Source organism: Chiloscyllium punctatum, chromosome 17, assembly GCF_047496795.1.
Source record: "Chiloscyllium punctatum isolate Juve2018m chromosome 17, sChiPun1.3, whole genome shotgun sequence".
NCBI lineage: Eukaryota > Metazoa > Chordata > Chondrichthyes > Orectolobiformes > Hemiscylliidae > Chiloscyllium > Chiloscyllium punctatum.
The window spans coordinates 85241578-85264451 of record NC_092755.1 but is presented as its reverse complement, the minus strand read 5'-3'; the positions used below and the strand labels follow the sequence as shown (position 1 = coordinate 85264451).

The 22874-nt window shown below is 43.7% G+C and overlaps 1 protein-coding gene and 1 long non-coding RNA gene across 8 annotated transcripts in view; one reads left to right on the top strand and one right to left on the bottom strand.

The window, feature by feature from the left end:
* Positions 1-19628, bottom strand: part of LOC140488076 (uncharacterized) — a 237110-nt gene extending 217482 nt beyond the window's left edge. Inside the window, exon 1 of the long non-coding RNA XR_011962994.1 lies at positions 19414-19628. This is a non-coding gene — a long non-coding RNA (uncharacterized lncRNA). The remainder of the gene's footprint in view (positions 1-19413) is intronic.
* The window catches only part of tbx1 (T-box transcription factor 1), a 36373-nt gene continuing 20829 nt past the window's right edge, over positions 7331-22874 (top strand). Inside the window, exons 1-2 of one of the 7 annotated variants that reach the window (XM_072587784.1) lie at positions 13600-13759; positions 14197-14271. The gene's annotated coding sequence lies outside the window, so the exon portion shown is untranslated. Of the gene's footprint in view, positions 7374-13599; positions 13760-14196; positions 14272-19666; positions 19686-20728; positions 20954-21102; positions 21384-22874 lie in introns of those variants that run through there. The other 6 variants (XM_072587787.1, XM_072587788.1, XM_072587785.1 and 3 more) reach the window with 6 other exon arrangements.

The window sequence follows — 22874 nt, the reverse complement described above, 5'->3', positions numbered from 1 at the left end:
GATTCAGTTTGAGATTGTGCCTGCAATTATGATTTGGAGATGCCGCTGTTGGACTGGGGTGTACAAAGTTTAAAATCACACAACACCAGGTTATAGTCCAACAGGTTTAATTGGAAACAAACAGCTTCCAATTTGCAATTAAATTGGGGAACAGGAGGAGACGCGTGTACTGAAAATGTCAATGTCAGTGGCGCAGATATAAACTTCAATCCACGATGAATCATTATTGAAACTAAAATCGGCCTTAATGTTTGCAGTTCAGTACTCTCTGCTTTTTCCTCTCCACAAATGCCGCAGACCTGCTGAGTTTCTCCATCCGTTTTGCGGTAATAATTATTGGGTTTGTTTCTATTTGCTGCTACACTTGTTGAGAATTTCTCCCAACATCTAAGTGTCCTGTTCATTTCCTCGCCAAACCAACGAAACGGAATTGTGATAACTTCCAGGAAGAAGTTTTAAATAGTTACTTATTTCGGACAGACTTCACTGCACCCTCGCTGTGCATCTGAGTTGGCTTAATTCCGCGCTGTTCGCTGCTGTTTCAGAATCTACAGCACAGTCCTGTCACAACGGATGACCCCACGGGGAACAATCTTTTCCATTGTCCCCACATCCCGACATGTTCTTCAAATGATGGCACATAGTATTTCACGGTGACTGAATAAAAACGGCGCCGTCTTAAACGGTGCCTCCGGTTAATGGGGACTCATCGAATGGGCCCGATTTTGACTCAGCCTCGGTAAAGCGCTATACCGAGTGAATTCAAAATGGGGCCTATTGAAATGAATTCCATCAGCGGGAGATGGGAATTACAGCATCGCTTGGGCATTCCCCCGCCCCCGTGTTAACTTCTGGATTCCGATATTCCGTCCATTTTCCGTGAAAGTTGACCATCATTGGACAAGGTCGCATGATGTATCTCCAACTGGATTGGGGAATGGTGAGCACCGGGGCAAAAAAAACCACAAAGATCCCAGATGTCATAGGATGAGACCAATTGTGTCAATGATAAATGGTGAATCACAACTATCTGATCACTGAATCACCCTGATGTGGTGGCTTCCGGGTCCCCTAGAGAGAACTCCCAATCCCTCTGCTGCTAAAGTGATATAACATCCCAATCTTCAAGATGTGCTTCTTTGGAACATGGAGGTTAAAAGCTAAATATTCTACGGGGAGGGGCAGATTGTTATTCAATTTGGGGAAACTCTGTGGTAGGTATTTGGTGCGGGCCAGTGATAGTGTGAACTCCACAACTCCGAGTTCAAGTCACCCCCTGCCTCAGACGTGTGCCTGAACAGGTTTCTGGAAGAAACCTCAGATTGGACTGCAAACGTTAGCTCTGCTTCTCTCTCCGCAGATGCTGCCAGACGTGCTGAGTTTCATCAGCAACATATTCTGCGTTTGATAATTACACTGTGCGAATCGAGTTCCAGTTTTACAGTTCTGAGGAAGGGTCGCCGGACCGGAAATGTTAAGTTTGATTTCTCTCCGCAGATGCTGCCAGATCTACTGAGCTTTTGGACCAATGCCAGTTTTTGTTTCCAGTGTCACAGGCTGTTTTCTAATTGTATAGCTGTGTGCCCTTTGTTTAGTGACAGCTAAAAGGGACAATGCCCCATCAGTTTTCTAAAGGCCACAATTCTAGCCTAGCTAATTGTTCGCACCCTGTTATTCAATGCGATACAGAATCTCGACAATAAGGTTAACGTGTCGCTAGCTTTTAAAAAATATTTGAAACGCTTAGACTTCCAAACCATTGGTGTCGCACAGCGTGACATGAGGACGTTCATCCCATCACGCCTGTGCCCTAGAGTTTTCATAGGTGTGCCACTCCCCTGATGTTTCCCCATTGCCCTGTGAACCCATCGGGTTGAAAATCGCCATTGGAGCTGGGAGCAGAGAGCTGAAGACCATGCAGTTAAAGGAACGCATTGTTTCTTTTGAAAACTATCACATGGGAATCCTGGCAGCTTCGACTAAAAACGAGGAAGCAGCAATTCACTGCCCTTGTTCTCCAACAAAATGCACCCATCGTTTTAAGGTCGTTTTAATCCTGTTATTTACATTAAGCTGTCGTTACCCCCATCCACAACAGGTACAATATTGAGCCACCTTGTTACTGAACTGTTTTTTTGAACACGAGATCAATTCGGCCAAATATCCTGTCCTATTATACAGCGGGACAATCCGTTGTCTCCTCAGTGAGGCGGGTGAGAGAGGGAAGGGGAAGTTATCACTCAGACCTCCTTTGTTAACAAGCCCTGCCTGCTCCAGCATGTCACTTTAAAAGACTACAACCCGATGAGTGTTAAGAAAGGGGGTGTTTGGATGTTCACGTTAGATTTTTGCTTTTTTTTGCAACGTGTATCCAAATTGACCGTCACAAAGCAGCGGTTATTTTGTGTTTAATAAACTCTGGCCTGTTTATTTGGCACTTACCCGGGAAAAAAGCTGTTTTACTGTCACAATGGGGCTCTGTGGGTGTGTGTGTGTGTGTGTGTGTGTGTGTTTGTGAGAGAGAGAGAGAGGATGTGATTATGGGTGTGAGGGTGTGCGTGTAATTGCGGGTGGATGAGTGTGTGTGAGAGAGAGAAAAAAATCGTGTGTGTGCCCGTGAGTGTGTGTGTGCCCGTGAGTGTGTCTGTGTATGCCCGTGAGTGTGTGTGTCCGTGAGTGTATGTGTGTTTGTTTCTGTGTCTGTGTGTGTGTGCGCCCGTGAGTGTGTGTCCGTGAGTGTGTGTGTGTGCCCGTGAGTGTGTGTGTGTCCGTGAGTGTATGTGTGTTTCTGTGTCCGTGGTGTGTGTGTGTGTGTGTGTGTGTGTGTGTGACCGTGAGTGTGTGTGTGTGTGTGTGTGTGTGTGTGTGCCCGTGAGAGTGTGTGTGTGCCCGTGAGTGTGTGTGTGCCCGTGAGTGTGTGTGTATGTGTGTGTGTGTGTGTGTGTCCGTGTGTGTGTGCCCGTGAGTGTGTGTGCGCCCGTGAGTGTATGTGTGTTTGTTTCTGTGTCTGTGTGTGTACAGGGGTCGGGGGTAGAGGTTGGGTGGACTGGGGGAAGGGGAGATCTGTCCCCTCAATGTGGAGGGAAAGGGACCAAACCAAAACGGCGTTGCTGGTAAGCAGCTTGTGTTTGTTTTTAATAAAGCAGGGGGTGGAGAGGTCGAAAGATTGCGTTGAATCTTATAGAAACAGTCAGTTACACGGGACTTCCAAGGTCAATCAGAGATCGTATTATTTTGAAAAAGAAGCTAAAATACGGGCAATCAGCTTTTGTTTTCATTGCTGGAAAAGATTCGGGAGAACGAGATTCCACTGTCCATTCGCTAATGTGACTAGTACTAAATTTAAGGAGCACAGCGGGTCTCTGGGCATGTGTAATATTCCGTTTTCTTTAGAATGGTGAAAAATAAATAAACTTTCAGTCCATGCAGGGTTAGGTAACTTGATATATGTAGAGAGAATCCAGCTGCATTCGGCTGGTTGTGTAATCGATCCTTTTAGGAACAACACATTAGACTAACCATGATGTCTGTGCTATACTTGCTGTCAATGGAAGAAATTGAAACAATGAAAAATATATAAGGAAGGGCCTTTTTTATTGATTACACATTTACCTATACTGAAAGCATAACTCGGCTTAATGAACCCCTTTAGAGAGAAGGAGTCGATTGTAGGCAATGATGACTGCGCATTACTACAAAGCATCAAACCTGGATGTAGAAAGAGAAGTCTTTTTCTTAAGAGTTAAGGTTCCTGAACTCTGGTAACCGACAGGAGCTCCTTAGAACTGCGGACTCTTAAACTCATTCACTTGCGAGGCTTTCAAAAGACGCAAAACAAAACTTTACATTCCGCACGTACACGTTGTGATCTGTGCACTTTGAAGATGAAGGTTATTTGTGAAGGAACACCTGAGTTTCACTGATAAGCCGCGTTTGAACCTTCAGCCGGACTGAATACCGAGACATGCAATTCTCCCTGTCTACACGCAATTAGGAGCGTTACTGTAAATCTACTGAGGGGCACCATTATCCTTCTCTATCATAGCCTGCTCGAGAGCAGCTTCCCATTAGAATCTGGTGAGCTGCTTCAATTTCACTGTCTTTTAAAGCCAAAAAAAATTTGTCTATTTGCTCCAAATAAATTCCATTTCCCTTCAGCCTTCTAAATTACTTAAGTAAATCACAGGGCTAATGTAAAAAAAAACACAGTATTCCAATTCTGGGAATGATCGAGTGCAAGGTTTTTGTTTAACCGCGCTTATTGTGACTGGTAAGTTCGTGTCCTTTCAGATATTCTCACTGAAATAAAACACAGAACCACGAATGCTGAAGTTTTGAAGCAATAAGAGAAATTGCTGGCAAAACTCTGCAGGTCTGGTGGCATCTATGCAGCGAAAGCACAGTTAACGTTTCCGGTCTCGTGACTCCTATTCTCACCTCGTTTCTCTGTCTATCGGGATCTTTGCCCCTTCGAGTGTTTATCTACTTCCTCTTCAATGACCGATTACTCGGCGTCAATAGCCACTTGGGTTAATACATTCCCAATCCATATGCATGGGGAACATGCCTCTTCCAACATATTAAAGAGGGAGACGACAGTTTAAGTGCTCAGGAGCTGGACTCAAGATATCTCTGCAATCATTGCAGTATTTGCCTGTGCTTTGTATGGACGTATGAAATAGTATTGAGGCATTTCAGAATGCTGTACAGAGAGATATTTAATTTGTTGCAGTCTCTGTAATATTCCATTTCAAATGGTTTGTCCTTTGTACGGTTGCCATGAAAAATATATTATCAATATAAATACTGTTGCAATTATATTGTGGCATCTAAGAATGGAACATGTGAGACAAATTGAATTTTATTGCACTTTCTGTAAATTTCAAGTCAAAATGTTTTGTAACCTACAAATTACAGGGATAACGGTTTTTTTGAGAAGGAAAGGCAAATGCTGTACATATATACTCATTAGTAACAAGGTACGCTCTCAACATTCATCAGTTACCGCAATCAAATTTGCATTGTTGTTCTAAATATTTGAATTCAGGGCAAACAATGTGTGGGAAATTAACCCTCTCAGTAAAGGGTATACGAGATGACATTGGTGAGGGTGTGACAATTACTTGAGTAACAAATGCAACAGTTGAAATTAATTTGTGGAAACTTACTCTTAGTTAAAAGCACAAGATATGAAACTGACGAAAACTTCGCAGCCTATCAGTTAATTTTATTGACATGTACAACTCACATTGCAACGCAATTAATTGGGATTGTTTTAACTGCTTTAATTATTTTAATTCTGGGAAATGGACGGTCAAATTCAGGCCACAAGAAGAGACATTATGTCCTTGCAGGAGCAAGCCAACTGGTTTAATCCCTTTCCGGGGGGCAATTAGGGATGGGTAATAAACTAGCTAACTGTGTGCAACATCTTATAAATGAATGAAGAGGCAGGCTAGCAGGAATATCGGTCTCTTTCTCCAAGAGGAGAACGGCTCTGGGATTCTGAATCTTTGTTGTAGACGGTGTTTGTACTTTCTGGGCAGCCGCTTACTCTAAAGTTTCTCTCTATCACAATGTGTTGGGGAAGCAGTCACGACCTCAAACAAATTAGCTATTTGGGTATTTCATCCAAAAACACCTATCCTTAGATTAGGCTCGTTGGTTACAATTTTTAAAACATCTATAACATGTAAACTGAAATATTTCTAGGACTACAAAACTCAATGTCCACCAGTTAGTTTCCACGCACAAAAGAACCCTCTTAATTTGATTTATGATATAATTACACTCCTGTGTCATTCTCTGTTTAAATCTTTTTTTTATTTTCGTGAGTATTGGTTCATTGTGAAAGTATTCGGTAAACATTCAGGATGAGAACCAACTGGGAGGGGACATCCTCGAATTATTGTGTGCAGCTCAGACAGGGCTCTCTCAGTGATGATAGAGTTCATGCTAAAAACTCTATAAATAAAATGGGGACATTATGCGCAGCTGAGACACTCCCGTCTCTCATAGAAATCCTGAGCCAGACACAAACTCAGCTTCACCGGGGCTGGGGAAGGGGTGGGGGGGGGGTCTTATTTTGGGCGTGAGAGCGTTCAGTTGCCCCAATTCTCACCGCTGTACTTTGGGGATTTTTTTCCAGAAGGGTGTCTATTATAGACAGATCGAGAGACAGGGAGGGAGAGAAAAATATTGGAATATGCCTTTATTTTTCCAAGTCTTATTTCTATTTGCATCTCATGTTTCTCTTTCGGTCTTTGATAAGATGGGTTGCAGTTGATTTTGCTGATGTCCTTTTGGAAGTTAGGCCTCACAAGATATTGCTCAGAATGTTAAACAATTAAGGAATTGAGTGGTAGACACTATTACGGCCAAGAAGCTTTTAAAACTGATTTCATAAATAAGTGTTATTGTCTAATATAATGTAAAGCTGTTTGGGACGCCCTGGTTCATGTAAGGTGCTATATATTGTAAATGTAGTTTCTTCAAATGTTATCTATATTCCAAGGGCTGCGCCCTTTTCCGTGGTTTTAACGGATTATTTCTCACGGAATAATTGAGATGCCAGTCCCATGGGGACTGATTGACGTAAAAATCTTCATCATTCTCTACAAGAGTGGTGAGTGTCTGGATGCGTCTGGGGAAAGCTGAAGGTCTGATTCTGTAACTGGACATCACCAGCTGGGATGTTGGAGTCGCAGTGTATGGGAGATCACAGGGTGTGGGGGTCACAGGATCTGGGGTCACAGGTTCTGGGGTCACAGGGTGTGGGGGGTCAAGGTGTGGGGGTCACACGGTGTGGGAATCGCAGGGTGTGAGGTCACAGGGTGTGGGGGTCACAGGATGTGGGAATCAAGGAGTGGGGGTCACGGGGTCTGGGGATCAAGGAGTGGGAGTCGCAGGGTGTGAGCATCACAGAGTGTAGGGTCACAGGTTGTCAGGGTCAGGGAATGTAGGGGACACTGAGTGTGGAGTCACAGAATGTGGGGATCAAGGTGTGGGGGTCACAGGGTGCGGGGTCACAGGGTGTGGGGTCACGGGGGGTGTTGGTCAAGGTGTGGGGTCACAGAGTTTGGTGGTCACAGGTGTGGGGCCAAAGTGTGGGGATCACAGGATGTGGAGTCACAGGAGGTGAGGGTCACAGGCTGTGTGCAAGGTGTGCGGTTCACAGGGTGTTGATACATTCTCAAATATCAACGTTCCTCCAATCAACATTCCAAAATTTGGCGCTAGGATTAAGTTTAGTGCTTTGTTGCACTCGCCCCGTTGAATCTCTCCACTTTATTCCAGAATCCCGTGCAGAGGATGGGATCCGGGAAACAGAACCCTGAGTCTGCTCGCATGGCCACGAAACTAAAGAGATTCAGGTACTTTCGGTGAAACTGTGAAAAGATTCCAAATAATGAAACATGCCCTCCTGCCTCCCCGCGCAGAAGGGAAATATCAGCATTTTTTTGTCAATTCCAGTTGTAATGGGGTATGCTATCAAGTATTTCTACCGACAGACTGAAACCATGTTGAGTGCTGCAGGAATGGCGGTGTTGTGATGGTCATGCTCCTGGGCCAATAATACAGAACTCCACAGTAACACTGCGAGGTGCTGTGTTCAAATCTTAGACTTCGCGAAATTCAGTAATTGGGGCGAAGAATAGGAAACCATTGCTGCATCAATCCATGTATTCGGAAATCTCACATCCCTACCTAGTCTGATCTACATGTAACTCCAGAGTCACAGCAGTATGTGTTTTTCCTTATTCTTAACTGTCCCCAGAAATAGCCCAATGAGCTATTGGTTCTGAGTAAGAGACTAGCCCAATCAGCGATGCTCATATCCCATGAACAGATAAAATTCTGAGTACTGCAAATGGTATTCTGATCCCTCTTCCCAACTGTACTCTTTGGCTCTAATAACTCAGAGAACCCCCACAGTGAGGGAGCGGGTCATTCGGCCCATCAACCCTTCGAAGAGCATCCTACCCAGAACCACCTTGCGTTTCCTATAGCTAATCCACCTGCCCCGCACATTTTTGGACTATGGGAGGAATCCCACACAGACAATGTGCAAACTCCGCACAGTCATCAGTGAGTGGAATCGAACCTGGTCCCCAGTCGCTGTGAGGTAGCAGTGCTGAGCCTCCGTGCCACCCTAGAATTGCTTTGAAAGAAGTTAGAAGTCGGGGGACACCAGGTTATAGTCCAACAGGTTTATTTTAAATCACAAGCTTTCTGAGCGCTGCTCCTTCGTCACTTCATCTGATGAAGAAGCAGCGCTTGGAAAGCTTGTGACTTCAATAACCCTGTTGGACTATAGCCTGGTGTCTTGTGACTCCTGACTTTGTCCACTCCAGTACAAAACCGGCACCTCCGTATCGCAGTTTGAAAGAAATCCATTCCAACATGAAACAACAGTGCTCAGCTCTGTCATAGAATTAATAAATCAAATCACGTTGTCATTGGGGTTGTAGCAGTTTAACCCCTGTTCTTCTTCCATCTTGTCTGAGCAAAGACACAGAGAGAATATTTTGATATGAAGCTCTTCAGTTTTATTTGTTTTTTTTTCAACTTCAATTAGCTCTAATTATAAACAGGTATTTTAATCGCGAATCTAATGAGAAAAAAAAACAAACGCAAACATTCCCAGAAACATTTTTAAAACGGAAGCTGGAACTCTGTAAGTAATTAACTAAGCAGAACTTTGCGCATGAATTCTGCCGAATTGATTGCCTGGCGAGCACTGGGAACGAATCCGGTCCCCACGTAAATTGGCAACACCATTCTGAAAAAAAAACAGCGTTGGTGTAACTTCACCCGCTTTCTGTTTAACGACCGTTGCAATTCTCACTGAAATCATTACTAATTCCGTTATGAAGCAGAAAGAATGCTTCCGGGTTCTTTCTTTTCTAAACTGGGAGTAAAAGTGAGAACCATAGGTTCTGACCACCACCCACCGCCCCCCCGCCCCCCCCCCACCCCGGTTAAAATAAAGTGAGTGTTTCAAAATCCAAATTTGATTTTAGGGATACTATTTCTAGAGTGGAGCTTCTGTTTTGAAAACAAAATAATACTGGAGATCACAGTCGGTCAGGCAGCATCCATAGAGAGAGAACAAGCTAATGTTTCAAGTCTGGATGACTTCATTAGTGCTGCCGTGACGTGTGGAGGGGGAAATGTTATACTTGGTGGGAGTGGAGTTCTGGGGGAGAAAGGGTGCAGATGGTGCAGATTAAGTGATAGGAATGTGAGACTGGCAGGACAGTGCTATGTCTAACTGGCAGACTGGGAAGAACAGACAGCTTCTATTTTGTTTTCCTCTCTCTTCCGCGGGATTTAAAATGGACTCAGAAAATTCAGGGAAAAAAAAACCATTGCTCAGAATTTGGATCTTGCTAGCGCTATTCGTCTCTTTTCGCGGAGTACAAATCCCCTCCCCCCGCCTTTTCCTCTCCTCCCAACGCCATACATCAGGAAGAGACCCAGTTCCTCTTTGAACCATCCAATCAAGTCGTTCTTATTGAAGTTGGGATCAGTTCATTCCGTACATTTGCAAAGCAATGACGAATTCCCCAATATCGTCTCACCCAAACACCCAGAGGCATCTTCTTGTACCATAACCAAACTTGACAATTGTTCAAACGTGGGGAGTAATGACAGTGTTAATCAGCAAAACGACAGAAAGAGCGAGCCAAGTGGCACAAGTGAGCCCTTCCCTCGAAGAACAATTGTAAACTCACAAATCAAAACGTAATACAGCAAGGATGGGTGCAACCTGATGTAATTAGAACAATGCTTTACAAAGTAGGGTACACCCTATAAGACATTGTTATTGTCATGAGATCCACTGTGTATTGATATAGAGATTTCTGCGAAGCGGGATACTTTTTGGCTCCGCATGCAGGTATGGGTATAAACTTGTCGGTGCCGTTCATACATCTTAATTATCTCCAATCTTTGATTTTCTTTCTGTTTGTTGATCAAATTTGCTTCCTCGGAAATTCTCCATTTATTCAACTAGGTTCATGAGAGACTTGCTGTATTCCCTCTTGATCAGGAGGGCAACAAAATGGGCATTGGTGCACCCAGTCTATTTGGTTCCCCCAACTTTGTACATGTTGTGTGCCCATAACACATACACACAAACACACAAACACACACGCCCGCGAGGCGCTGCTGTACAGTTCGGAAATTGAAAGTTCCCAACATTTGTGCATATCAACTGATACAAACGTGGAAGTTGTGAATTGATCGATGTTTATTATTATCCCGAACGCCGGTTCCCGCTACTGCATCAACAAACCCAGGCGATGAGTGACACAACAGGCGTGGAGTGATCAGTCTGTCAAAGGTTAGCGATCAGTATCCGGGTCCAGTGAATTGTGAAATGTTGATGATTGGAGACTCGAGAGAAGTGATGACAATAACAGCATTTTAATAAGCTGTTCCGTATATTCCTATATTGCTCAAGAAGCGCACGCTGTAGAGAAAGGGACTCGCATTCATTCTTCAAATCCTATTCTTTTGCTTTAGATCCCTGGTTTTGACTTGTTTGATCCTTCGTTTTTACTAACGCTTGTAATTTTAAGTATGCATACTTTAGGACATTGATCACAATGAGTGATCCACAGCAACAAATTCCAAATGCATTTATCATCTCTGCAGGCAGTTTGTGTCAGGGGGGCTTCAATGCCCGTCTGATCTACAACGTGGGGTTAATGTCAACCCTTTGCAGGAATAAATTGGGACCAGGGATTTTAAAAAATTTGAGAATCTGGTTCATCATCATCGGTCAATGAGAAATGAAGAAGTGTTGGTAAAGGGATGTGGCTTTGTATTTACACGGCCATTATTCCAGTCACTCTTGCACTGTAGAAAATGAGGCAGTCAAATTGTGCACAGCAAGCTACCATAGACAACCCCGTGACAAGCACTGCTCAGTTTAGTCTTCCAATTGATTCAATTGAACATTTTATGTTCACTTGAAAATATACAAAAGGTTTAAATATATCATTTCCACCTGAAGACTGCCTTAAATAGTGCTGCAGCAGCCCCTCAGGACTGCAGCTGAGTGTTAGCCTGGAATGAGATGAAATGAGATGAACCCACAAACTTCTGACTCATTGTTGTGATGGTCCGACTTTATTTTTAAACAATTTCAACAGTGGGCCAACTAGAATTGTTTTTTATTCCCCCTCCCAATTAAGGCAGTGTTTCTTCTATTGGCCTGAGGAGCAGTGCTGACTGTGAGGTGGTGTGGTCTACAAACAGAAACGTTCATTTCAATGTTCCTTCTTCACCCACCTCCTCCTAACCAACACTGAAACCACGATCAAACATGAGGGTTTGTCATTAATTGGAATTTTTCCGTAAATACTTCCCAACAGAAAGCAACGATCCTCATATTTTCTTTAAAAACCTCAAGACACATACGATCGACCGTCTATAAAGTTCAAACTAAATTAGCTAGGAGGAAGCGTGGAAGGCTGATGTACTCGGTGGACTAAACCAAATCAGCCGTTTACCGTTGGATGTTCCAAGGTCTTTAAACTTCTAATTCCCATTTAGTCCTTTGATGACAGTGGTGGAAATAAAAGTTACCCTTTGAGCTCTTTCTACTCAAGTCGGAAGGAGAAAAATTGGGATGGGGTTAGGGGCGAGGTCCATTCAACTCCAGATTACTCAACACATCAGTTTGAAACATCTTTACCTTTCTGTTCAAATAATTGGGCAAGGTCTTTTCACCAGGACAGGGGAGCCCAAAAGTGGAGAGCATAGGTTTAAGATGAGAGGGGAAAGATTTAAAAGTGACCTAAGGGCAACTTGTTAATGCAGAGGGTGGTGCATGTATGGAATGAACTGCCACAGGAAGTGATGGAGACTGGTGCAATTAGATTTAAAAGGCATCTGGATGAGTATGTGAATAGGGCTTAAAGGGATAGGGACCAAATGCTGGCAAATGAGACTAGGTTAATTTAGGATTTCTGGTCGGCATGGGCGAGTTGGAAGAGAGTGTCTATTTCTGTTCTGTACGTCTCTAATACTCTATGATTCCCATGGTCTCGCTGATCCTTGTGTTGTAGCCTCCTGCAGCCTTGCAAATCTCAGGGGTGTCCGGTTGCTCCCATTCCGAGTTTCTTGCTCCTTCCCCGTTTCTCTCACATCTCTGTTGATTGCTGCACGTCTCCAGATTGTTCTTTATAAATATTCCCCCTCTCTCCTACCGGTCTTAACATCTGAAGAATGATCACTGGACCCGAAATGTTAATTCAGCTTTCTCTGCACAGATGCTGCCAGACCTGCTGGGTTCTTGCAGCGATTTCTGTTTTTGTTTCAGCCTTAAAATCTAGCTCTTGGAGTAACCTTTTAGGCACCTCTCCTAGTGCCTCCTCTGATGATGTACCGTGGGAGGTTGGAATGAGTTAATATTTCTATACATTCAAGGTGTATTTGTCAGTAAAAATGTGCCTATGTATGTTTAAATATATGCGTTTACAGCCACTCTATTAAGCATGCCAAACTCTTGATACATTTCTGTTAGGTCCATTAGAACGTTAGAAGGAATCTCTTACTCAGAATTGCAATAATAAGCGACTAATTGATGCAATTCTTTACAGAAAAGTAAGGAACTGATTAAGATACGTGTGTTCTATTAAAAGCTGGCACAGTGGTTCAGTGGTTAGCACTGCTACCTCACAGCGCCAGGGACCCGCGTTCGATTCTGCCCTCGGCTAACTGTCTGTGTGGAGTTTGCACATTTTCCCTGTGTCTGCGTGGGTTTCCTCCGGGTTCCCCTACTCCCCCAGTCCAAAAATGTACAGGTCAGGTGAATTGCACAGAGTGTTCAGGGATGTGTAGGTTAGGTGCATTAGTCAGGCCTAAATGTGGAGTAATGGGTTTGGGTGGGATGCTCTTCGGAGGGTCCGAATGGCCTTGCTGGCCATACTGTTTGCACACTGTGGGGATTATCTGAAAAGGTGTCTGTTCAAATGTCCCATGGGCCCTTATTACATGATTAACAAATGTGGTTTCAAAAGCATTCCTGCGATTATTTATTTGCTGGTGTTATCTTTTCCAGTTACACAATTCAGGTGGGTCCCGATACTTTCAGTACCTCGGGGCTTAGGACTTCGGTGAATCTGAATTGAATGCAAAGTCAATCAGTGTGTCTTTCATTCCCGAGGACAGGCTGCCATGCAGAACTGGAGATGTGTCGGTTACATTACTGAATGTGACACACGCATCTTTCCCTCTCCTCGCCTCAAATTCAGTAGCGTGAGCGGCTTGGCCGATTTGAATCAGGAGCGTAGCTCGAAATAAGCATGTGTTCTAACATTTACCGCTCATAAATGCAGCACATGCAGAAGCGGTTGCGAAATGTCTGAATGCTTTTGAAAGAGTGTCAGTGTATCCAAGGCTGCAAATCCCAGCCAGGATCATCTTTCCTGGTGCCTTCACTCTCCTGGTGCCTAGTCTCCGTGACAGGGAGTCAAACTGAATTATTTAAGGGCGAGGTGGGGTGGTGGTGGGGAGGGAGGGTAGGGTGCAGAATTTGTCAAACAAATCCAAAGTACTGACCACCTGCCTCCAACCCCATATACAGTAATGAAAGAATAGCCCTCGAAGAGCTCAGAAACAGTTAACATCATGCTGACAAAACGAAAATTAAATTAGCAACTGGAGAAAATTGATAGAAGCGCCACTCTGAATATCAATAAAGCGCGTCGATTTTTAACGCAATAATAATTGGACCAACTCACAAGTCAGTAGCAATTCCTTTTATTCGGTTTGGGGGGGAAAGGTCTCAGGTGTAGCATAATATCCGAACTCATGGTTAAAAAGTTTGAAATGATTTTTTTGTATCGATATTTTAAGAAGTTCAAAACTACATGATTATTCGAATTTAACCGGCCTCCAACATTCCAATATAACATAGATTTGAATCGAATATGGCAAGCTATTAACGTTTCAGATCCGTTTTACTTAACTGTTGCTGGCTTTATTTAACTAAAATTCCAGTATGGTCTGCTGGTTTATTACTTCATGTCATTTCGCTAAATCGGATAAACAGTCACATAATTCGATTTAAATCGATTTTCACTTCAGCCGATTTGTGTGTTCGGTTATATTTTTACACATTGTTAACGGGTATCACCGTAAGTAAAAATAAACAGATTCCACTTGATTTTGCTCTTGCAGGGAGCCCCGAGAAAGGTTAAATTATCCCGCTGGATTTAATCCCTGCGCTAACATGGGAGCGAGAGGAATTTCAGAGTAAGTGCGCGAACCGCAGTGGAATTTCGTACGGATGGTGAATGATCGTCCTTGGCTCGCTAACGCTGTGGGTGAAATTGAAATCTAGTGCCTGTAAGGTGTAGTAAGGTATTCAACAAAAATTCTGCGAATTAAAGTCATACAGAGTTGAATCGATCAAGTTACATTCAGTCTATCCACCTGATGGATAATAAAGGAGGATAACTATTGTCTCCTAAATACTGTGCATTGGCACATCTGTCTGATAGGTAGTCAGAAATAATATTGGTACACATTTTGGAAAGGTTTCCGCATAGTTGTAGATTGTTTAAGTGAAGTTAAGGTTAGCTCTTCCAACTCTGGGGGGATCTGCGAATTAAGAGCGTAAACAGCCGCAAATAAAAGTGGGAATGATCATAAAATGTGACAACAGGGAATGCTGGGTTACCACAGGACAGCGATATAGTATGCAAATTACCCTGTCTATTAAAATATTTATCCGAGAAGTTCTTTAAAACCGTGCAGTTTAAACCCTCTAAAATTATCCCCGGGATAAATGAACCAGACCATTAGGCTTTCTTATTGAACAGGGACCGTGCCTTCCTCAGAAAAATAAATGGCCTTCAACATTCTCTACGGGTTAAATCAGAATCGGAAATAATCAAATGGGACATCGAATCCTTGAGGTTTATTGGAGGCGCAAGTTAAGTGTAAGCATAAATCGGCTAAATATTTAGGAAATGCTTTCAAAAAAAATAACATTGCGCCACTGAAATGGCGTTTTGAGTACAAAGGCCATTGTCTTTTCACCTCCCATCTCACATACCTGCCTTTCATTTTTAGCTGGATAAATATGACTTTATTTAAAACGAAGAGAGAGATACCCGAGTCAAGTGTGTGTGCAGAGTCATAGAGATCTACAGCACAAAAAAAAATACGTTTTTCTACCCATTGCGTCGGCGCCGGTCAAAAACAATCAGCTAACTATTCTAATCCCATTTTCCAGCACTTGGCCCCATTGATTTGGAGGAGCCGGTGTTGTTCTGGGGTGGACAAAGTTAAAAATGACACCGCACCAGGTTATAGTCCAACAGGTTTATTTGGAAGCACTAGCTTTCGAAGGGCTGCTTATGTTATGTATTTTTTAACTTCTATAACTTGGCATCGCAAGTGCGTATCTAAATACTTCTTCAATGTTATGAGTGTTTCTGCCTTGATCACTCTTACAGGCAGTGACTTCCAAATTTCCAACAGCCTCTGTGTGAAAAAGAATTTTCTCACATCCCCTCTATATCTTCTGCCTCTTAGTTTAAATATGCGGACGGTCCCTACCTGTTACTGTGTTGTCCTCATTTATGAATGTTAAATTTGGGGAGAACCTTCCATTTCACACTGTGGATAACCTTTACTGGACTGTAAATTCCTACGGGTTGCGAATAATGGGAAGCTGAGTGTCTTTCTCAAAGTGAATTAAAAGTCTTTCTCATTAGATAAAAGAAATCTGTATCTGGAAACCGTATGGAGTGTTTGGACCGCTTCAGCGATTGTCTTCATTTTAGAGTGGGAGATGAATTAGGAAACTTTTTTTAAGAAGTTAGAAAGTAGAGAAATTAATTTGATTGGAGTCAAACTGGCTCGAAGATATACTCAAATTCTGCGATTTTAATAGAAATATTCAAACGGGTACATCTGAGAATACAACTTTGTTTTCACCGATCATGTTCATGGTTATTACTTGTAATTTTGTGCAGAATTAAGTCTCCCCATCTCATCTGCATGCGTTCGCAAAATCAAAATGCAAAGTTATTTCGCGAACTCTATGGTTAAAACTCGACATATTTTAGAATTGCAACCTGTTTATTCCAAGGTAACGAATCAATGTTTACAAAACGTCAACAACCATTGTTGCTCTGGAGCACTCTAGTAAAATATATGTCATCAACATCATATTCACAAGCTTACAATACTTTTACATGACTGTCCTTTCATGTCTATTCTCATCGATAGCTTTCATAGAGAATAATGATCAATAATCTATCACATTCATGTTTGGTATCATATGTTACACTCTTTGCAAAGGAAGTGAACATCAACTATAATCAGAGTTGTGGACCATTGGAGTTTGGTCATATTCGGCCCATTTATGGTCCATATTATGACCATTTCGTCATATTTAGCAGTTGGATAAGGGCAAAGGTGCCAAACGCAATATAGTATCAGTAAATACGGCAATACTCCTTAAACGGACTCCTTAAAATATACAGCAGAGAATGTAACAACGTCGGTTTGGAAACGGGGAGATATTTACTGCTTTGGACTTGTGTTCTCTTGATTTATAAATAGGTACTCGCTGACAGATAACACATTGTATATTGGGGGTGATGGGGTATGTTCCAACAGCCATTTGTTTCAAGTGTGCTTAAGGAAGCTACTGGAAATCCTAAACTCTAAAGGACCACCAATAATCTTTTTCTAGTGGTCGTTTAAATATCCAGGTGACTTGATGCTGAAAGACACTTTGAACAGCCTTCAAGGCTCCCCCACTTCCCCCAGAAGTTCACTCACAAAGAGTCCGCCACTCTTTTGTCTTCTGAAAACATCCTAAAGCGGGTCCGTGAGACAGGGTAACTCCGGGCGAGGAAAGATTTATCTCAGGAACCATTCCCCCCCCCCCCCCCCCCCCCACCACCACCCTATTGTCTGCATGGTGCTGCTTTACCCATGGTGTTGCCTTTGGAAAGCCACCATTGCCCTCTGAGTTAATGCGATTGGGTTAAATTTTAAACAAAAACAGAAATTTAACCGAAGGCATAAATTGCTGGCGAATCTCCGGCAACACCTGTAGGGAGAGGCACCAGTTCACTGCTTCAGAACTCTGAGAGTAACCGGATTTGAAATGTTAACTCTGCTTTCTCTCCTCAGACCTGTTGAGTTGTTCCAGTAGTTTGCTATTCGTTTCAGAAATCCAGCATCCGACGTTCTTCAATTCATTTTGGAGTTAAATTTTACTCCGTTTCACCTCTTTGTCCACTATCTCCCCCCTCTCCCCCCCGTTCAAAATATCGTATCGACAAAGCAGTACTAAACCAGACTAGCAATTCTCTGACTTTATTCACCTGTCTCATTCATCTTCCCAGCACCCAACTCTCTGATTTATCTTCCTTATATCAAACATGGAGTTAAATTGAGTTTATTTTGGGTCAGGCGGCCTTTCAGGTAATGCTCTTTATCTGGTTAAACTATCAGTATCCTCAGGAAACCCGAGGGGTCATGCATCATTCTTGATAGTGGACACGTGAATGGCTTAAGAACAGTTTGAAGTGGTGCTGTTGATTAGCCTATTAAAATGTTAAGGCACAACAAACACTTAATAAAAGGCACATTAACTGCAGCAAATCGCGTGTATCTACACACCTGCTTCACGAGGAAGTGCAGCTCCCCGCACAAAAAAGGGATATTTTTTTAACCCTGGCATCTCTAACAGACACACAATGGGAGGGAAAACAAAGGTGGAGCGGGGTGCCTCGGATGATTTTCTCAAGAAATTCCTGACAAGGAATTATTGTGTCCCTTACAGGTTATCTCCTCTGATTGTCATGTCCGGGCGGCGAAAAAGATATATCAAATCCTATCAAACGGTTTTAATCTATGATTTGCAAAGCACTGAGCTCAGCGAGTCTGTAGTTGGCACTTGGATATAGCATTCTTAATGTTCATTGAATTATAGTATGATGGACAAAATCGTCCCGGGGGGTGGGGATGTATTCTATTGTCGTAGTCGTGCAAGTAACATAGAAATACTCAACAGGAGTTCCCACATTTTGTGATAATATTTCAGCCCCCCAGGTTTTGACACTTTCTACTGGGAATGCTTTTGTTTACAGGTGCGTCTTGCTGTTTGGCGGATGCCATGTGTTTTCCTCTTTACGATATTAAAAGGTTCCGGGCCCGAGGTCAAGGCAGAAGCAAATCATAGAATCCCTATAGTGTGGAAGCAGGCCACTCGGCCCATCCCTGTATTTTCCATAGCTAACCCCGGACATTACAGGCAATCCAGCATGGCCAATCCACCTAACCTGCAAACCTTTGCAATGCGTGAGGAAACCCACACGGAGAATGTGCAAACTCCACGCAGTCACCCGAGGGTGGAATCGAACCCGGCTCCGTGAGGGAGCAGTGCTGTCACCCACTGAGCCGCCCTGCCACCCACTCTCATAGCAGGATTTCCAAATAGGCAGCCCTTGGGGCTGCTGTACTGAATTCATCGTTTAATTTACTGAGCCGTAGGCGGCTCCAAATTCAAGACTGCACCTTGAATACCCCAGATCCTGATTTCCAGCCACACTTGCTGACTGAGTGTTGGAATCCACGACTCCTCGTTGTGTGTTCCTGAGGTCTTGCCTAATACAGTCAGCGACTCTTGATATTTTATAGGACCCCCCATTTTAGCAGAACACCAGCTTAAAATAGACACCGCATTAACCGACATCACCGCCGTTTCTGGCGGCGGCTAAACTCAGAAAAGTCGACGAGACGTGGCGCGTATCTGGTTCGGTTGAAGTTCAGTCAGTTTTGAAATTAAAATGAAACGATAGAGAGGGGGACGCCACCGCGTTGAACTGCGCAGTTTATCAGCTCCTTAAGAATGAATTAAAACGAGAACTAAAGAGTGAGCACCCAAACTGGCAATGAAACTTGTTGACCAGTATTCTCCCCATTCTCTGGGAGATGACCACAGCAAACCTGCAATCTGCCACTTACTGTTTATACCTGAGACGTATTCACCTTGACTCCCAGACACACAAGCAGAGATCGTGAACTAATCAGAATACAAACGCTGAAGCCTTTCCTTGTTAAATACTTGGTCTAGTTTAACATTCACAACACTGGGTGCGCTCGAGTTTCCTCACAGAGTCCGCTAAAGGAGCAAAAGGAGGTTTGATGCTAATGAGGTAAATCAACATTGCGCGGTTCTGGATCTCTCTGCCGTTCCTAGCTGATGATTTTCATCACAAAAACTCGACCTGATCTTGTTCGGCTCAGAACTTAACGCCTTCATGAAAAGAGAGCAACATTTTAAAATAAAGATTCCCCTGTTTCTCAGCTATTTTAAAATATCCTATAGCGCCAAGGCCAATAAAGATTTATATGCCCGTTAAATACCTTCGCTTGCAATTGGAGCTGGTCCGATTTCACAGAGCGGTTCATAAAGTGATGTGTAAATGATCTGGTCGAATGATTCGTTTGCATCGATAGGTATTAATGCATCTTGAGGTTTTTTTTTCCTCCCTTAATGGGAGGGAGTCTGCACCTTCCTTTAAAAGGTAAACACGTCAGCTGCAGGAGCTGTCAGCGTTGTCTATCGCGCCGTTCCTCCATGTGTAAGAGGTCGCCGGCGGCCACCTAACATCTGCCGTAATACATTCAACGTCAGGGTAAATGATTTACATTTAGCACCTTGGGACGTTTAACTCTTGTTCAATGCGCAATATAAATGCAAGTTGTTGTTGTGTTCTGGTCGCGCTGGAAGCGCATTTCACAAACCGGCCCAAGCGCCTAAACTCACGTCTCCGGTGTGACGGCGGGCTGCGGTGCGGGGCGGTTAGTAGTATCAGATCCCAAATATCAATGCCATCACATCGGCATGGACCATCTATATCGGACCATTCGTGACATACCGTGGCGCCGACCCATGCTTTAAAATCCTTTCTGGTTTAAGGTGTATCTGGTACAAACTTTGCCATCTGCAGAATCAGTCGAAATCCGCTGCGTGGACACTAACCATTCATTGTGTTAAAAATGTCAGAAGACGAGGTGTCCCTGGAAAGCCTCCTCAGCTCAGTTGTAGACCCGGTTTCCCTTATTGGGGCTAGGCTAACTGCAACCCCAGATGGGTAGCGTGTGAATATTTAGACCGACTGCCAATGTGTGAAGGGATTTGTTTTCTATAGGGGGGGGAAAGCGTGTTGGTATCATTTGACGTTTTATTGTTCATTACATTTCTTGTTTAAAACAAAAAACCCACCTATACAATGGTTTTTCTTCAACTTAAAGAATATGAGTTGGATATGAAAATTTAGCTCTTTCTCTCTCTCTCTCTCTAAGTATCAGGAGAGGTGGTGTGACTGCGTTCGGACATTCATTGCCACGTTTCTGAGGTCTATGTGTGAGCAAAAGCGGATTAGTGCCGTTTTTCTGATCTCTGTTCTCCTTTATACGCGCGTCTCTAAAAACAAAGCAAAATATGTAGGCGGTCTCGCCTTTTGCTGCTTCTTTGACAGAAGTAAAAACGCGGAATTTGTAGTTTTCAATACTTGTCAGGACGATTCATATTTCACCCATGTCAGTTCTCGCCTATTTCAACATTGGGGGTTTCATTAAAAAAAGAGAGAACCAGCCTGGGTGGGGGTGGGGTCGGACTGGGGTGGGGTTAGAAATAACAATTAAAGCCTAAAATGTTACAGAGATTGGACCCAACCTGAGTGATGAACACATGGAGTCAAAGCAAGGAAGAGAGAGAGAGAGAAAGAGAGAGAGAGAGCGATTGGGAGCATATTTGTCTTGATAATTGCTTAACATGTGCTCCACTGCTAAGGGATTCAACAATGTATAATTCTCAGTGACCAGGGCAAAACGGTGATTGCAAGTTACAATTCCTTCTAGGTCAGCGATCAATGATGTCATTCCTTTTGGAGAAAACCGAGTAAGTAATATTGATTCAACTTTAGATGAGAACTCTGAGCTCCCTCTGCACACGGTCGTGAATTGCAAGTGTGAGTGGGTGGAAGTAAGGGGGAGGGAGGGGGTGGAGGAGGTGGTGGAGGAGGTTACGAGGGGGGGAGATTGTTCCAGTCGAGTTCTGAACGTTCAGCTGTAAGACCTTCAACGGGGAGAATGGAAGTTTGAGCCGGATCGGAAAATTAATGAAAGAAAATTGAAGCGGCGCGGCGCAGGAGAGAGAGAAAGAGAGAGAGGCAGAGAGAGAGAGAGAGAGAGAGAGAGAGATTGTGGCCGAGAGACAGAGAGAGAGAGACATGGAGCATCTGTCAGCTCCGCGCTGAAGGGGCAAAGTAAAGGATTCCATCGCAAAACTTACAGAGAGGACGCGGTTCCTTCAAAGATTTAACCCCGACGTAAGTGCCATCATTCTCGCAAACTGCACCCCTTCCTTATTTGCTAAGGCTGTGGCGAATTTTCGAAGCACTGGGGACGCTTTGAGGTTGCTTGGATCGGTTTAACAGAATCGGTTACTTGGGAAATCGCGGGCTGTTTGCGATGCGGGACGGTGACAATCTGAAGTGGGCACTGTGAGGGTGGGAAAGATTAGGGTGGGGGGGGGGTGGGGAAGGGGGAGCTGGGAAAAGACGATTCGAATGGTGCTCCACACTGGCTAAGAATTCCCCCCGGCTTTCCAGTTCCTTTACTTTAAGACCAAGTCAGAAGTCAGCCAACACCAGGTTATAGTCCAACAGATTTGTTTCAAATAACCTGGTGCCGTCTGACTTCTGACCTTGTCCACCCAGTCCAACACCAGCACCTCTACACCATGTTTAAAACGAAAGCCAGGGGTTAGTTCCGAATGTAATTAATTCTCTGGTTAAGCTGTAAACTGGGTTCTGTAGCTTGTTGCCGGAGCTGCATGTACAGCCCTGAGAGGTGTCTGTGCACATTCGCGAGGAACAGGCAGAATTGAAGAGTTCGGCATGTTGTGCAGAGACTTGTCTGAGAGTTTGCAAACCTTTCTTTTAATTAAAAAAAAATCCCTGCTCGTCCTTCCGCAACGTCAGCGAAGTACAGTGGAGCCCAGAAATGTGGGCTGTCAGTAAGTTGACGGTTTTGATGGAGCTCGTTTAAAAAGCCAGACCAGTCGAATCCCTGGTTTTTCTAGTTTTAACACAGCACCTGCCGAAGGAAGAGAAGTCGAGGCTATGACTGAGAGCACGAACATTCTGCATTTATAAATCTGAGTAGGTAATAGGTAGGATGCTAGTGTCCATATTATAACCCACCCCACAGCCCCCCCCCCCCTCCACCACCACCTCACCACCCCCATCCCTCCCCCCCACCCCCACCCCTCTCTGCAAAGCCCTGCTGTTCTCCTTTCTGATCAATGAATGTTACAGAGGCCTGTTCACGTTTAAACCAATGATTGGAGGGTTCCCAGTTTCAAAATGACAGTAAAACAAAAACACTGGTTCATTCATCAATCTCAGTTTTCAGGTGTAACATTTATTTCTAAAGATCCAGAGTCAACCACACGCGTTCCTATCCCGCGCGTGCTTTTGTGTACAGCTAAGGGTTTACCTTTAGACAAACTTAGACTGATGGTGTGCATGCACCAAAGATAGGAAATCTGGACCGTTTACAAGGGACAGGAATACTGAGTTTAATTATCCTACCTTAAATTTATGCGTGAACACAGATAGTGAATCTACGAAATCGTTAATTGCAGCTTTTTTTAAAAGCACGTTAGTGTCTGGTTACATTGTGGAAGGCCTTAAGATTTAATTTGCTCAGCAACTGAACAGGCTAGAATGGTGTAAGACTAAAGTATAATGCACAAAGCGTGCAAAACAATTCAACTGATCGTTAATGAGTCGAATAAAACTTTATGGTTAAAGTAA